General features: G+C 42.0%; 1 protein-coding gene across 8 annotated transcripts in view; it reads left to right on the forward strand.

Annotated features, from left to right (window-relative positions):
• MPPED1 (metallophosphoesterase domain containing 1) overlaps window positions 4,289-13,188 on the forward strand; it is a 65,119-nt gene continuing 56,219 nt past the window's right edge. For 4 of the 8 annotated variants that reach the window (XR_002437267.1, XR_002437272.1, XM_021392621.1 and 1 more), the window contains exon 1: window positions 4,289-4,391. The gene's annotated coding sequence lies outside the window, so the exon portion shown is untranslated. The other 4 variants (XM_021392632.1, XM_021392647.1, XM_021392630.1 and 1 more) reach the window with 2 other exon arrangements.

Below are 13,188 nucleotides of genomic sequence, written 5' to 3' on the forward strand. Positions count from 1 at the left end.
TATTATTCTGTGCATGCTGAATATACCTACTCAATTTCACACTTCACATAAATATGCTTTGGGATTCTGGACTTTGGTCTTTTGTTTTGCTTGTGATGGGGAAATTAAAAGGTCCTATGGTATCTATACTACTATTAGACTACAGTTTTAAGAATAAGAGAAACCTGTAGAATTGGTCAATTGCTTCGTATGCAAGCAATTGTGAGCCTTTTGTCTCTTCTATTTTGTCAAACAACTTCAGGCAAGAAAAAAAAAAGTCTTTTAATCATGATGTCAGGCAACTCAGGCAATTTAAAGTTTACCAGCAGGTAAGTCTGATTCTTCAGGACCGCGAAGAGGGAATTTCTCTTTCACACTGTCTAACAGATACATCACTATGTGGTTTCAGGCTTTTGCCCCACAGGCAGAGTACCATAGTTCTGTATTTCATGAGGAGTAGGAGGGAATACCTCGCAAAGACTGAAAGATCACTGAGGTTTACTGGAAAACTACATATGAATGAGAATGATTTGACTGCTACATTTCCTATTTAGAACTAGCTACATATTTATTAGATTAAAAATGTAATGCATATTAAAGACCTCCTTCCACTCTAGAAATGACAATGGAATATTACTGTCATGCATCAGATCCAGTTTTAAATGTCTGTGGAATAGATGTAAAATTTAGGGGAAGAAAAACCAAAACACTTTTTTTGTGTTAGCAGTGAAGATCTGTTGCCCCAGTAACAGGTTTATCCATTGCTGGACAATGACAAGGTAAGGCTACTTTATGGGCAAGGCCTCCTACATATGCCATTTTCTCCCTGTGGTGATCAGGCACAACTTGATGTTTTTCCTTATTTGTTTGGGTTTTTAGTAGTGCAAAGCACCTGAGTGCATGTACACTGACTCTCACGGTATGTATTCAAGAGTCCTGGCTAGGAGTGCAGTGAACACGTAGATCAGCTGTACTTGCCAAGTGCAGTAAATCTTATCTTTCAGGAGAGCATCATAGGAGCCCAGCACTGACAAGCCTAGGAAGCACTGACATAGTGGATGTGTGAAAACTAGCTTTGCAGTGCATGTGCAGGAAGTCTGATATGTCAGAGAAGCACAGAGGATAGGTACACCAGAAAGGACAGACTGACGATTTCAGAGCTAGAGGCTGTCACTCAGCAGTGGTTTGGTGCTCCTGTAGTGACACTGTACTGACAGAAGTCTGCACAAACATGATCTGTAAAAATCAAACTACTTTAGAATCAAAAAATCCTAAAGTAGATCAGATCCATTTACCTATTGAAAAATGGCTGAAGTATGGATGTAAATGAAATGAAACATAAATAATTGTCAACCTTCAAGAAGCCAACTGAAATACAAAAAAACAGCAGAAGTAAAGGGATGCACTTTATATAGAATTATATTTACTATCCATTTATGCCTCCTCCCTGCATTCTCCTGAACTTCATTTGCCTAGTGATCTTTCACTTTAGATAAGGGGATCACATCCTCCACTATTATTTGAAATTTTGTCAGTTGCTAAGTAAGTAAAGGTTCACATAGAGCACTTTGTTATTAAAACTAGGAACCTGGAAAGAAGATGCATGAGCTCTTCCACCCTAATGTAACGATCTCTTTGTACAACCAAAGGCAACTATTTAGGGGTTCTTTGCATCATTATCCCATGAATTTGATCAAAATCCCATTACAAGTATTGTCCTAATATTATTCCAGCATACTTCCACCCCAAATTAATTTGCTATATTATCTCTATCTCTTCAAATTATATTTGATATTGCAAGTAACTTAGATCTTACACTTGCTGCCATGTACTGACATGAGTTAAGACAGCTAATCAAAAAGATGTTTGCTGCTGAAGTTTTGAAGGTGATGCCACTGAATTGGCTGAAGTCACTGGATAAGCAGATGGAGAAGGACGTAACTGATGCAGGAAAGCAATTTTTGAGAGCTGCAGTTTATTCCACAGGCAGGCTGAGTATCTTTGTTTCAATCCATTCAGGGAGTTCTGTTAAGAACTATTTAATTCAAAGCTGAAAAATCAACGCAAGAGTAGAAAAAGTAAGATTGCCCATTTTTTCTCTGTCAATCTATGGCTAAATCCAAGTACGAGAGGATAAGATCTGCTTGCACTAGGACTGTGAAGGTGATGGCTGCCAGACACTTCCCATTTAATTCCCATTCATTTGTCATTATTTCAGTTATTTCAAGAAGTATTTGAAAATGCAAACATGCTTTTGAAATGCATCAAGCACACTTAAGGTAGTCTTAATTAATGGACAATTTGAAATGATGCCACGTAAATTTTATCTGAATGTCAGTTTTCATGCAAAAAGAAGTTGACAGAAATCATAAGTAAACAACTAAAAATGTAAAGTATCATTCACTATTTTGTAACAATAGAGGCTAAGAAATTGATATTCTGAATAAAAGATTTAAAAGCTAAAATGGAATAATACAATGTGTATGGATACAACGCTGTCTCTTAGCTGAAGAAGAATCAAAATAGCCAGACTTGTTAATAACAATCAGCTGCAAATTTATGTATACATATTCACCAAAAAAAGGAAAATCAGTTACTCTTAGGCAACTAAAAATTTTAAAAGTAAAATATCTAAATTACTAACACCATTTTTTCCACTTGTTCTCTTAAACAATAACTAAAATGAAGGTTTTACTTCAAGCCATCTCTACAGTATCTGAAACATCAACAATGTTAATATTAAAGACAAAAATAAAAAAGAGCGACACTTAGCACATTTTTTTTTAAGAAATTTATTACTCCTATTTCTCATGGGGAACCCATGCAGCCTCTAGATTTCCAAAAACGGGTGCCTGTAATTACTTTTCTAAGCTTCTATTCATGCATCTGAATAAGTGAATTTATTGTGAATATGTTCTGCAGCTTCTAATAGGCCCTAACCATTAGGCTGATCAAAAAATTTTCAAGCACATTTATATTGTTGTAAAAACGCTGACATGTGAAAATGCAAAATTTCAAGATAAATACGTTTTGCCAGTAACAGAAATGGTGAGGGAGGGTTCTCAGGTCCAATTTTTCCGTTTCTGGCACAGACTGGCCTCATCTCTCTAGAGCAGAATATAGCTCAGTGGGTAGCAGAGGTACTCGCCCCCTGTGAGAGCCCTGTGCTCCAGTATGGCCTCTGCTTTGGAAATTATTTCACTACTGGGCTGGTCTGAGATGCATCCCCTCTTTTTTTCTTTCAGAAAAAAAAAAAACAACCCTCTAATGCTGTCTGTTTCATTCTGACACAGAACAAATGCCCAAATCCCAGTTCTCTTTTAAGGAATGGATGTTTTCCAGCACGCCATTTTTTCAAGGACTGTTCTATCAAGTGATAAAGTCACTGTGTGAGCTAAAAGCAGATGTAGCTCTCTAATTGTTGCTGGCCATCCAGCACGATTCCTTGCCTGCTAGGTGAAACAGGAACAGGCGCGCAGGAATTAAATTTATTCTTGGAGGGATTTTAAAATATTTCATTTCAGAATCACTTGACGACTGTGCAGTAAAGCCCTTTACATGTAATTTGCCTCTCCTCGATGTATGCGTTTAACTCTCCTGCTCTCTACTCATAATATCATAGGAGTGTAATATTATATATTTATGATTCGATGATCATGGCCTGATTTTGAAACTCACAGAAGCCGTGCACGCTCGGTGCCCCCGGGAGTCACACCGGGAGCGGGCAGGAAAGGGGCCTTCCCCTCGCACCCCCGAGTTCCCGCTGCCCCACTAACATCTCCCAGCCCCCCGCCCTGTGCCGTGACGGGGAGCGGCTCCCCCGACCCCAAAGCGGGAGGCGGAGGGGGAAACCCCGGCCACCGTGAGGAGGGCTGCGGTAAAGGGGCAACGGCCCCCCACGGCCGCCCGCCCCCGCCTCACGCCCGCCCGCTCTCCGCCTCACGGCCGTTGTGGCACGGCCTGGCTGCAGGCGGACACCCCGATGAACTTCCCCCTGCGGAATGAGGGGACGCGGGGGTGGCCCCCGCCTGTCCCCCGGTCCCCGGGGGCTGCATCCCCCGCCCCGCTGGCTGCTCCAGCGAGACCCTCGGGCGGAGGGTGTAGGGGCGCGGGGGCGGGCCAGCAGCTCGTCCCGGCCCCGGCCGGGGGCCATGGCGCACCGCGGGCCCTGTGCCCGGCCGGGGCAGCTCTGGCCACGGGCCGGGCCGCGGCCGCTCGGCGCTCCGGCGGCGCGGGGCTCCCCGGGCGGGCGGAGAGGAGGGGAGGGCCGGCGGTGGGGGAATCCTGGCCCCCCAAAGGAGGTGGGGGAGGCGGGGGAGGGGAGGCGAGGGGGAGGGGAGGCTGGGCTCCCGGAGAACGAGACGGGCACTCGCACAAAATCCTGCGGTTTCAGAGCAGCTCTGGCGGGCAGGGTAAGTGCTCTGGGGAGCGCCCCTGCCCCACGGGGTGGGAGCGGGGAGGGCTCCGGGCGGGGTCTGCTCGCGGCTCGGGGCGGGGGCACGGCACAGGGCCCGCTCCCCGCGGCGGGGTCGGCTGGGGGTGGTGGGGTTCGAGGCTCGGCGCTGCCTTCCCCGGCTGGGGACCGCGGAGAGGGGGGATGGGTGTGCGTGCGCGGCCGTGCCAGGATCTGGATCCCCCCGCCTGCCCACCCCCAAGCGCGTCAGGGCTTTGCCTCTCCCAGCCGAGCCTCCCCGCGGCTTCTCCGCGCTCCTTAAAAAATATATACGTGTGCCCCAAAGCCGGAGAGAGTGAGGCAGTCCGGCAGGGGGAAGGGCTTTCTGAGGAGCAGGGGCTGCCGAGAGGCGGAGGGAAGCGCCCCGCAGCTCCCCGCGCCCTGCCTCCATGCCGCTCTGCCGCCGCTCGCCTTCCGCCGGGCCGGAGGAAGGGGTGTGCGAAGGTAAACCCAGGCTGTCAGCCGCCGAGCGGAGCGCTGCCCGCCCGCCGCCGCCTCTCTCCGGCCGCGGGGCTGCGGGGGAAGCGGCCGCGCTGCTGCCCGCCCTCCCGTCGGGAAGTTACTTTGTTAGCGAGTTCCCGCGGAGGCTGCGAGCCGCGGGCGGAGGGAGGGCAGCTCCGGCGGCCCCGGGCAGGTGCGAGGGCACGGACGGCCCAGAGGGAGCCCCGGAGCACCGGGTGCGGCAGCTCGGCCCGGGGAAGGGGCGGTGGGAGCGGCAGAACTTTGCTCGGTGGTAGGAGAGGATCTGGTGACCTCCAAAGTTTTGTTCCGGGAGCAGAGCGTTCAGTAAGTTGCTCAGAATTCGTGCTGATCTTCGTGTCGTGCATCGCGCTGCTGTTTGGTACCCGGCACGCTCCGAGTAGCAGAGCGGGGAGAAAATAGAAGATTGAAGAGGGTTAGGTAGGGGGTTCATTGCTGTTAATATATTTCACTGTTTTCTTTATGCCTGCATTTCTGTGTTTTGCACGTTGGGGTAGGCAGCGTGGAATACATTTTTAAATACATATATTTGTGCATGGCCAACGTAGGAGATAAGGATGGGAAACATGCAGAAAGCAGGCAGGTTTCAGACCTTCCGTTCTCTTTGGCAAATGATCAATAGCTGAAGATTTCTCCCTGCACCATCTATATCTTGATAATACCATCATTAAAAGATCTGCTGACAATGTCCGGTATTGATAACCACTTCAACTTCAGTTAACACCTAATGAATTTAGTATGTAATTTAGACTGTAGAGCAAAGGAGCTTTGGTTATTCTGGATAAACTGATAACTGGGCAAGATTATTAAACTTTGTGATAAGCCCCTGATGAAGTGAGCTCAGTTTCTCAAGAGAGTAGCAGTAGATATTAAAATGCAAGACTACACTGAAAATGTGTATGGTTGGGATTTGGCTACCAAAATGAGTGCATCTTTTGAGAAGATTATTAAGTAGTCATTACAGGACTGTAATGTGTGCTGGACCTGCGCATGTTAAATTGCGCCGTGATGTAAATTTGCTGGCAGTGTAGGTAGGTATTTTTTATTTTGCAGATGATTTTTTAATTATTAAATGTGATGGCTATTCCATGTATGTTATATAGATGTGTTGATTGATAGTAATCGTTAGACACAATTTAAGTGGCGTGTTTAAACAGTTCTAGCTTTGCTCTTCTGGTTTCCTTCATTGTCTCAGGCTATCTGAGACAGAAAAATCTTAAAATTTCTTGCTTGTACACCATTCTCCGTCGTCTCTCCTCTGTGCTTTCCTTCAGTCTAATTTAAAGCATTGTAACTGCTGTGAATACCTGTACAGATTCGCATGAAGAAAAGTGCCTGTGTTAAAGATAAACAATTGTTCCTGTTAGACTAGAGCAAACCCTTTGTGCCCTGTGTGAAAACCTGTTAAGGTGTTATTATAGGATGCTTTGGTATTAGTTTGTGATACCAAGCAACAAACGACACGAGAGAATGCACAGATAAAACTGGCGCTCTGATCTTTGTATAAACAGGTCATGGTTTTTCTTTAATGCTGTGTGCTCATTACAGGAACTGTCAGCAGGAATGTAAAGCGGACCAGAGTTCTGATTTGGAATATGTTGCCTGTTCTGACACTGATGTTTCTGCTTCTTGAGTTAATGATTATAGCATTGTTTGTGATCATATTTATATAACCATATTCATTGTAAAGAATTAGGGAAAAAGTCCAGATTATGTCCTTCTAGGAAAGGAATACAATCAGATCTGCTGCTTCAGATGCAGTCCCTCTCACCTGAAGAGTTACATAGGAATGAGCCCTTCTCTACTGCAGTAGAACATGCAGAGGTATATGGAAAGGTTTCTGTTTTTTAAGTCAGCTAGAGTTTTACCACTGAACTATGAGGAAGCTCAAATCCCTTAGAACTAGGTGACCACTTAACTGATTATGCAGATGGTTTCTTCTTGCAGACAATATCAAAAAGTGAATTAAAAAGTGAGTTTAAATTTGAGGATTTCAGTATTTTTGTGTATGTTTTCATCTCAAATGATTAATACACACAGTAGTAATTCCCTGCAGTTCATTTGATTCCTGTTAAACCTTATTTCAGAGAATTGCAAGCAGCCAGATTCAGAGAGGATATGTAAAACAATCTGAGGAAAGAGTCTTTCCACATGGTACTGTTACATTAAGATGTATTGGACTGTTAAAATGTACAGTTTGAGGTCTCCCGAGAAGACCCGAGTATAGTGGTGGAAACTGTAATTTGCATGTACGCCAGGTTGGGTTTTGTGAACATTGTCTGTGGGTCAGTTGGGTCTGCCTGGGAGTGTCTGAAAGTGATATGGTCTCTAATTGTTATTTCTAACTTAAATACATGTTCCTGTTTCAATCCTGAATCTTCCAAGTTAGATTCAAAATATAAGCAAGGTTATTAACGTGTGTGTGTGGAGGGGGGGGTCCTTTAAGGTCGCTGGACTGTTATTCTGTGACTTCCTCTTAGAAGGTCATCCTTAGAGGCTAATATTATTATAAATAAAAATACTTGTGGATGTAATGCCTGGCTAAGGTTACAGAATGACAGTCCAGTGTAAGACACATTGCAAAAAGGAGCAGAGCTCTTAGCGTAATGACTATTCACCTGCTTCTACAGTGACCACCTCCAGCGGGTGAAGCAGTTCATTCTCTGTGACTGCTCACTGCTTGACCTCATTGTTTAAACTGTCAACAAGTGTGACAGTTTTGCTGTGATTTGAAGTGGCAGTGGAAATTATATTAGGAATAACAAATAACCATCATGCTGTATACGTATTAACTTGCAGTTGTGGCTGATTCGTTCTTGGTTACACTAACCTAAATACAAAATGCTTAGCATTATCCATTCAATTACTATTTAAAATACTGTTATTTACCATGGGAGTAGAAGTTATATGTAATACATACATATAATACATTCCAGTTTTAAGTATTTGTCCCGTACTGATTATATCTTTTTAGTTTATACATTTCTGCTAATAAGATTACTATATTAAACATATATGACTTTCTTTGAAAGCTATTTTGATGCAGCATACTCTCCTGACCTTTTAAGTTCAGTTTATCTACTGTACTGGTAGTCCAGCTTCCTTTACAAGAGGTAAGGGTCTTGCCATTCAGCCAAGGACTGAAGCTGGCAGAGCAGCTGTAGAAGCAGCATACGAAAGAGACCAATGATTTCTGATATATTTCACTGTTTTTTCTTTGCCTTATCCTAATTGGCTGTTTTGCTCAAGCTCCCTGTTTGCCAGCTCTCGTAGTCGCTTTGCTTTGCGTTCTCTATGGCTCAAACACCCCGCATGACACTTCCTTCCTTATCTTTTTTCCTCCTCTCACCTGCTTTATCATCTTTTCTCTTTTGTCTTTTGTGACGCTAATCCTGCTTATTTTTTCATTTTCTGCAGAAGTAAATGGAAAGAACGTAATGTTCTGTTGTTGCCTTGATCATTTTTTTTTCCTGCATTGCTGTATTATTTTTGTCCCACATCCTTTGTTGAATTTTGGTAGACTGTAATCTCTTTGGGGCAGAAGCTTTTTGCTGCTGTTTGATTGTACAGTGCCTAGCATAGTTTGTTCTTGGATTTCAGTTGGTCTGTGGACACTTGTGTAACAATAAATGATAATACTGGTATTATGGTTTGTTTATGTGACAGCCTTCCTTCTGGTTTTGTGGTAAACCAAAAATTTATTGTTCAGAGCTTATCTTCACAGTATCGCTATTCTGAGATATATCTCAGTTTTTCCCTCAACACATGTACTGAATCCCTAGTGTGAGTAGGTTTTGGTAAAAGTTCAAGATACCTTGCCTACTGGAAGGAGAATGGGATGGATTAAAACCCAGCTACTGTCAGCTACTTTTACTTTTTTACTTTTCACCACTGGAACACTTGGCTGTGTTTTAGCATCTTTTGGGTCAAATGAAGATTTGTAGTCCGTCCAAATAAAATTGTCAAAAGAGTTTTTCAAAAAGCCAGCAAACGAGGTGATGTACTGTGTGTATGGCTTGGAGCCACAGTTCAGCAGCAGCTGGTCCAGCATTTTGCAGTGTGAGAGCTTCCACCTGAGTTAGCAAAACTGGAGTGAAGTACTGTGGGTGTGCCGTCTCAGTGTAGGTGTTCTGATTTTTGTTTCTCTCACAAATAGCCCCTTCCGTTTTAGGGAGAGCACTGATTTGCAGCATTCTGTTGTGAGAAAGGCGCTGTAGGACTGGGTCTGCCTGATCTCCAGCACTCTGCCTCAGAACTGTGTACCTGGGGCTTCTGTATTACCCCTTTCCTTGAAGGAAGAGATTTAGTTATCTTTGTCTCAGTTTCCTGTGGAGCTTGGAGGTGGGCTCTCTGTGGGCATGACCTCATGCGTACAAGGAGCGAATGGTCCAACTTCTGAGTCATTTTTTCCTTATCAGTCCCGAGGAGGATACCTGGAAAAATAAACAGGGCAAACCTGCTGACACTGTCCCTGGACGTTAGTCAGATGACATGAAGGATTTCAACTAAATAAATGCAGCTAAAGGATTGAAAGGTGGGAACAGTGAAAATAATAGGACGATCCACTTAATTTTCAAAGTTCTGTGTCTGAATATATATATATAGATATATATACATAGTATATAAAGCTGTTAAAAAGATTTCTTGATTCCTTTTAATAAAATTATCCTAAAAGTAATATCACTATAGGTATATTTACATGTAAGCTGTTGTATGTTCTGATTTACATGAGTTTGCTTGCTTGTACTCCGGCATTTCATTCATCTTCAGCTACATGTATTAGATTGGCAACTTTTATTTTCTTATTCTTGTGTATAGACATAGAGATCAGCAACCTTTCAAGAGTGTTTAGTGTGAGATTTTTTTCCTGAAATTGGAGGCAAATGTTGGCAACAAATTTATCCAAAGCTGAGCAGTGCTGCTTGACAAAAAGGGAAGACCCTGTGAGCTGTCCTGCCGGCATCAACATGCCTTTGTGTGAAGCAGCAGCTCTAGTTGTGGCTGCTTTCAGAATGTGGGAGTTACTGCCTGTTTTGCTGTCTGCTACTTCTGTCCTCAGCCACCCTAGTACCTGCACTGTGCATTGCTGACCCATGGGCTAACCCTGCTGGTGGAAGACCCTGATTTTGAGTGCTTGCTTTAAAATGACCTGAACTGACTGCTGGGCATTTAGTATTAGGCTTTGTCATATTCTGATAAAGTACTGGTATCAGAGCAAACAGGCTAAATCACATGGATTTATTCTGCCCTCAGGTGAGAATGACCCAATCAACTAAATTCTATGCATTTATATGCTATTTCCACTGAAATTAGTTTGGATAAATTCTGTGGCACAAGTAACTTGGATTTGACCTGGTGGTGCTTGTCCAGATAAAGGCTAGGAAATTAATGTTAGGCCAGTTCTCACAAAAGAGTAAAGGAATGGAACAAAGTTTTTCACTTGCAAATTTAAACCAAACTCTGCCTTCTTAAATATATTATGTTTCAGTACTTGTATATTCATTTTCTAAGCAAATATTTTAAGAGATTCAAGAGCTTCATCAGATGACATACCCAAATTGTAGACTGAAATGTGGAATCAAAGCACTGCAATCTTAGTTTACTCCTATTGGAAGGTCTATTTTTGGTAATTTTTCCCAGATAACCTGTATTTTAGCTATTTTTTTTTTTTTTCATTAAGATGACTATTGTCTTTTGGGACTTAGAAGGATCTTCAGCAGCATAGCAGATTTTGAAATACTACTGGAGATGAAGGCTAATTTTTTAGAGTGAGGAATGAGTTTTGTGGCTCTTAGATATATTTATTTAAAATTTCCTTCCTTAGCGATAATTACTTATATAGGTAAGCTATGTTGGCAGATATTTTGGGATAAATAGAGGCAACATTGAGCGCAACAGAATATTTTTCAGGGAAAAGATTTGATTTTCCGTAAGAAAAACGTATCCATGTAAATATTTTATCCAAATGTGACGTTTTATACGTTCAGGCAACATTGTATGTTGGTTTACGGTGAAGCATTTAGCCGTGGCAAATGTTCAGTCTGTTTGTAGATCTTAGAGTATTGCAGTGTTTAAAATGTATTTGGTGTATTGTAAAGTGAAAGTTTAAGAAAAAGACAAACCCTTGTTATTAGTGTTTTTTTTATTTTATTGAATAAATTAACTGTTATTTGCATGAATGAGAACTTGGTTCAGAAAATGATACTCCTGATAATCCAAAATAAAATAAAAATTTTCATAAATCGAACACTCAATCATTGTGGTTTTGTGAACCTAGTTAAGTGAATTAGAAAAAGTAATTTTAACTCATATAATCATCATTCAAAATAGGACAAGCTAAGAAGGTTTTATAGTGATAATTGTTTTAAATGAACACAGAATTAAATTTCATAGGCAAATTTTGGTGTTTTCTGAACTCATCCATCTCTTTTTCTGGGTGCCAGGTCAGAACTTTGCCGTAGATACAATATTCCTTTTGATGAAACTCCAAAGAAGTGAATGTAAGGGCACAGTTCCAAAAGACAAATTATCTCATTTCCTACTTGCTATGTCTATAAAATATTTGCATGACAGTTAAAGCTAACAAATACTAACAAATAGTGTTTTTTATTTATAAAGTAATGAGAGAAATGTGTATAATACTTGTGCTTGAGAGCAATGGAAGAAAACTAATTTGAAGTAAAAGTTAATTTCAGTGACGAATGTTGTCATGCTGTGTTTGACAGGTCATTGTAATCAGCAAAGAAGAACAATGTGTTTTTACATGGTGAGAGATAACTTGGGGGGATTTATTTTCCTAATGCATGTTAAGGTAATTATAATTACAGAGAAATAAAAGGTCTTATTTAAGTCAGCGGATCTTTTCACATTACAAAACAGGTTGCTCTGTAACTTGTAGATCTGCAGTTAAAAAATAGATGGTATAAATGAAGAGACACTGAAGCATTCTTTGACAGATGAAATACAAGATTTGATAGATTGTGTGTTTCTTCTCATTGAAGTTGGTAGGATTTTGAGGCATACAGGTAAATGAGAATTATGCCTGCTCTTTCTGGTTATTTATCTGGGAGTAACTCTGACATCTGGTGAAAAGATACAGTCACAGAACTGAGTATTATTTGATAACAGCTAGCAAATTTTGGTTCACTAGTGCAGAAAACCATCTCAGATGTGTTTTTTAAAAAGATGGTCCAAAGGGTCCCCTTAATAAATGATGGAGACGATTTAGCTTCTTTACCTGTCTTCTGAAGAGAGCTGAAACTGGAAGGCAGGATGCTTAGGATGTCGATCCATTAAAGATACAACATAAGAAAAAGTTTTTGAAAATGAGGGCCAGAGTGTAGCAGAACATAAGTGCTCTAGGTAACAGGTGAGCCATAGTAAAGAGGCTTTTTAAAGGTTTTGTTCAGATTCTTGACCTTAAGACAACAGCACACACATCAATCGATATCCCTACATGTTGTGCCCTGAGAAGCAGATGAAGCAATGTATTTTGCCACCTCAGGGCCCTCACAGAACAAACTGGTGAGCTTGTTCCACTTTTACTGTGGCGATAAACCTGCTCTACAGAACTCACCCTAATGTGTATGTTTATTTGCTGCTTAACAGCAGAGATTTCTTGGAACATGTGACTGTGATGTGGGCACTGCCCTTAAGTGATGGTCTCTAGTGAGCAGGTCGGAGGCACAAAGGCAGCCTAGGGCCTCATGCCAGGCCTCTGTGTGTGCCGTGGATTGAGGTCCGGAGGCTTGAGGGCTGTCACCTTGGCACAATGCACCAGAGCTAAACTGATGTTTAGGAAAACTAACATTCTCAAATTCTGTCCTGCTTCTGTAGCCTAGGTGGGGCTAGCTTGCCAAGCAGGATTTCCAGCTGCCTGTGTTCATGACGTAGAACTCTGGGAAGCTGGTAAGGGTTGTAGGCACCATAAATGACACTACAGATTATGAAATGACAATTCAGATATCCTTGAGGAATATGTTGGTTTTTAAAATATTGTTTAATACTCATTGTCACAAATTACGTGTACGTAACGCAGTTGCCTTGGGGAAAAGAGGCTTATAGGTGCACATTTCACTTTAATACATCGCACTTTCACTTGTTTGCTTTTTAAATGGAATTGGTACAACAAATCATTCATTTAGAAAGCCTAATAATCCCATCAGTAGAAGTGACATGATTGACCTTAAAACCTACAAGTGTCTCTGTGATGATGCTTCCTTCACTTCAAAGTCCACAATTGTGTTAAGAGCGTACAAATTCCTCATTTGTCATGT

Source organism: Numida meleagris, chromosome 1 (genome assembly GCF_002078875.1).
Source record: "Numida meleagris isolate 19003 breed g44 Domestic line chromosome 1, NumMel1.0, whole genome shotgun sequence".
Classification (NCBI taxonomy): Eukaryota; Metazoa; Chordata; class Aves; order Galliformes; family Numididae; genus Numida; species Numida meleagris.